General features: G+C 41.3%; 1 pseudogene; it reads right to left on the reverse strand.

Moving 5' to 3' along the window:
- Nucleotides 1–3,259: 3,259 nt before the first annotated feature.
- On the reverse strand, nt 3,260–4,776 carry LOC110312230 (sentrin-specific protease 2 pseudogene; annotated as a pseudogene).

Here is a 4,776-nt window from a genome sequence, read left to right on the forward strand (position 1 = left end):
CCAGGTCACTTCTGACTTTCAGTTCTGGGTTACTGTGATTATGTTTAATTTTCTGCTGGTTTTCTTCACCTTTCTTAACTTTGAGTTCTGCCACATGGTCTGTTCAAATTGCCAAATATTCAAAACAGATCCCTTAACCTGGTGCCTTAGCCACTACTGAAAAGGGGGACAGATGGGAGAACTGCACATAGGATGTCAGTTTTCACTGGATCCTAGGCAAAATGTCATACTTGATAAAGGGCCTTATTGGGATAACAAATTAGTGGTGGTGCACGCCTTTAATCCCAGCACTTCAGAGTCAGAGACAGGTGGATTTCTGAGTTTGAGGCCAGCCTGGTCTATAGAGTGAGTTCCAGGACAGCCAAGGTTATGTAGAGAAACCCTGTCTCAAAAAAAAAAAAAAATACTCTGAGGGACAATGCTTGTTGCTGACCACCTGGAATGATAGCCAACAACTCATGAGAGTGTTCTTCACTACCGAAGACTGACAAAGGATAATGCAGGAAGCCAGAAAGAATGTCCCCTCAGACACAGGGTGCACCATCAATTGATCAGGCTCTCATCAACAGCAGGGTTCCCCTGACTAGACCTGACTGGGAATTTAATACAGCAGAAGGCCCACTTTGCTCTTCCAAAGACTGCATTGCCTTTACTGGAGGCCAGCTACTTCAAATGACACACAATTAGAATATTAGGAATCATCCTATGAAGGAACAGAGCCATCTGCAATACAACTGCTGTTTAGAAACTTCATCTTCGTACTGAGCTTGGCTATCTGCTACATGCTCCCTGTGTAGTAGAACATCCACAATCATTTTAAAGCTCTGGCACTACTGACTTTGGATCTGTGGGCAGTACTTGGATCAATAGCAGTATTGTTGATGATTGAAAACTCAGAGACTCACACACATGTACCCCAGGTGCTAAGGAATGAACACATAGACTCACATATCATATATGGGTAATCTCTCCCATTTACCACCGAGATTCACGTTTTTCAGCCATCTCTCCAGCATACACATTAAGCATTTGAAAATAGAAACTACTGATATTGGATAATAGCAAGGTTCAGAAGACCTTCCAGAGGATTTCTAGGATCTTCTGTGCTCAAGGAATCCATTACAGATTTCTACTTGCACAAGAAGCAAGAATGGCTGATTAGGAAAAAACATACTCTCAAGGGAGAAGTTGGGCAGGAGAAAAGAGATGGAAAACCACACTGCCATAAAGGACCTGGGCTCTTCTGGCTCATAACCACCCATCATGGCTTATCTTAATGGGGCCCTGGATGCAACTTGGATCCTTACACTTACTGGCAAGTACTTGGCCAACTGAGCCATTCCCCCAACTTTGTGTTGTCTTTTCTATACCTCCTCAAGCTGCTATAGACAACACTGAATTGAGACATTTTCTCTCCCTAAATCTGGGACAAACTATGAAGATATTGCTTCCTTTTCTAGTGTCAGTCTCAGTCTGTGACAGGGGTCAGGAGTGGACCTGCCTGACTTCTCATTTACAGTAATGCAGAGTAGCTTCAATGACAAGTGATCCCTTGTACATCAATACGTTTCTCCATTGCTCCCACTCTATAGCTCAGCTGGACACTGCTCAACTGAGCTGCACATATATTCTCCCTCTACAACTCACGATAAAGGAGTGGATGTTCTCTGGAACATTCTAACTAACTCCAATGCAGAGGCCCAGAGCACACTAACAATCACTGGTGTGCATGATGTATCTAATGCTTAACCTGGTGAGTCACACCCTCAACACCTGCTTCTTAGGTAGCCTCAAAATCCAGGCTTTATTAGTATGCCATAAAAGAAACAGGAGATACCAGATCTTGTGAAATGTTTAAATGACTTGAAACTTTATTAAGTAAAAATTGCATAAACACAACCATAAGATAATGAATAGAAAAGTTAAATACAAACTATCACATGTAAAATAGATTATTATATAACTGGCGGTTTCAACCAAAAATAGTACATCCCAAATTTTCCACAGTGGGAATATTAATCTAATGAGAAAAAATCTCAATTTCATCTTAAATATATACCAAAACTTTTTAAGAAAAAATAAATAAATTGAAGAGAACTTAAAAAAAATCAATTCAATACAGCAAGAGATGGGGGTTGTATTCAATGAGACCTGAGATAGAAATGGACATTTGCCATTATAGTTACTTCATATCAACTTCCAAAACTAAGGCAGGTCTGGGATAGAATGAGTCTTTAAATGACCATGGTGCTTTTCTTGCTGGTCCTGGAGTCCAGTCAGTAGTTTGACTGCAGTCCTGAATCCTGTAGAGGTCCAACAGAGTACGGTGGTGCAGAACACCACCAGTCTGTGCAACTCATTTTCATTTCTCATACTATTTTCAAACTTTAAAAAAAAAAGTAAAACAAAACAAAAACACCACCACTATCCCCTGCTTCAATTAATAGGATACAACTCTATCATTAGGGATGCTAGTGAAGAGCTTCGGCCTTTTCCTGCTGATGCCCTGCCTAGCACCATGATGAGCATTCACTTCAGAAAAAGACACTTCAAACAAGGACTGGAGGGTGGGAAATGACAATGGACAAGGTTTGCAAGTGATTTAAGGAAAACAATCAGTGGAGTGGGGTCAGGAAGACAAAAACAAAACAAAAAACAAACAAATACAGACAAAAACAACAAGGAACAAACAAAAACAAAACAAATAATAAAACCAAAAATATTTTAAAAAACATAAAACAAAAACAAAACCACAAACAAAAGAAACCAAAATCCAAAATACAAACAAAAAACATAAACAAAAAATGTTAAAGAAAAAACAAAAAAAAATAAAGAAAACACAAACGAAAAACCAAAACCACAAAAAAACAAACAAGAAATCACAATCAAAACACAAAAAACAAAACATAAGCAAAAACAACAAAACAAAACACAAACTAAAAACAAAAAAGAAAACCAAAAAACAGAAAAAAGCCAAAAAAACAAAAACAGACACACAAACAAACAAAAGCAAGCAAAAACAAAAAAAGCAAAATAAAACAAAAAACATGGATTCATTTAATTCCAGCATTAAAACAGTATTTCTTGAACACGAGGTCTCCTGTGGGTTGGGCAGCAGCAGTTTCTAAGCTTGCAATAGTTGCATGCATCCTAGAGATGGCATTAGGGCATCAGTCCCACATTCCACACTAGGACTATATCGAAGAGAGTGGGCTTCATCCAGTGAGACAGCTCAGTACCTGTTTTATATCTCTTCAACTCATCCTACCTGAGGTATATTAGAAACAGCGATGGAAAAGAACAGGGATGGGGGACCATAGCAACCAGGTGGCTGTTGTGACTGTAGGATTGCCCATACCATCCTCTTCCTGAAAGTGGGCATGTGTTGCTGAGAAAAGGTCACAGGCTGGTCCCTAGCGATGTAATCTGCATATTTACAGGTAAACATTCCACAGTCACTCCCATTCAGTTGCAGAGGAATCTCCTCTGGTGTCATACTGTACTGCTTCCACTCCAAAGGGTGCAGCTCAATGTTCCTGCTTGTCTTGCTCTCATTTTGTAAATATTGGAAGATGGTCTCACAGATAGACTCCTTGTCTGTCCCATGGAATCGAGGTATACAATGCTTCCTTTTCTTAAATTGATTACCACCAGGCTCCAATGTACCTTCTAGTGAATAGGCACCAAGATAAGTTCATTTTCAAAGAGATTGATGCCTCGAGTCCATCTTTTCAAGGAACTGTAACCACTATGCTTTAGCTTGGGGTAAAAGAAAGTGCTAAAGACATGAAGAGCTGTGTAGCCTTGGTTTTCATTTCTCTCAACCAGAAGGTTCATGTAGAAATTGATGACCTCATCATTGAGCCACTGACCGTTCTTCAGGGTCTGGATATCTCCTCTGGTGATTTGCAACTTGAATCTGGAACTTAGGATTTTCTCTTGGGGTCCGGGACCCAGTGCATTCTCAAATTCCTTCTCCATGTCCTCTGTAATATCAAGGATTTGATCCATTTCTCTGTCCTTTTCTTGGTCTGTGAGAGGCTTTTTCTCTGCTGCAAGTACTGCCATCTTGTTGGGGAGTAAGCTATTGCCTCTGCCGCTATCCAGGATGATCTGAGCCTGTGTTCCCGGCTCCAAGCTGTCCCCCCTTCTTCCTTCACCCTTTACACAACCTTTCTTCTCCTCAGAACACCACTTCTCTCTCTCCTCTGGTGAAAGACATTCTTTTAGAGCAACAACAGTAGATGGTTCTCCATCTCTCTGAGTTGTTTCTGATCCATGATTGTCTCCTGACTCGCCCCCTTTGATCTTCCAGGTGTTTGTAAGGATTGGGTGAGGCCTGTGTAGGTCTGACCTCACATCTTGGTCTCACTGAAGGTGTTGAAGCAACCTTCTGTACTTTTCCTTTGGGGGATTTGTTCGTTTTCCTCCCTTGCCACCATCAGCAAGCTTCCTCCCAGTTACAGCCTGCTCTGGAGGACCTTCAGTCAACTCTAGGGGTTTTAGTTGTTTTGGAGTCTCTCCCTGTACCTGACCCTTGCTAGGATGTTCTCTTGGAAGCTCTAGGTCCTGAGGCTCCTGAGGGGACTTCTTCTGAGCCTTTCCAGGCTCTTTAAATACCATCCCTCTCCCATCCTGGCATTTCATTTTTGGACCTTGTCCCAAAGCTTCAGACTCTATCTCTGTCCCATTTTCACCCTGGTATTTCCTTTTTCGCCCATTTCCTGAAGCTTCTGGCTTCATCTCCAACCCATGCTGTTTAGGTTGCCACGTGGA

This window comes from Mus caroli, unplaced genomic scaffold (genome assembly GCF_978045245.1).
Source record: "Mus caroli unplaced genomic scaffold, Mus_caroli_1 scaffold_18, whole genome shotgun sequence".
In the NCBI taxonomy this organism is placed as follows: Eukaryota; Metazoa; Chordata; class Mammalia; order Rodentia; family Muridae; genus Mus; species Mus caroli.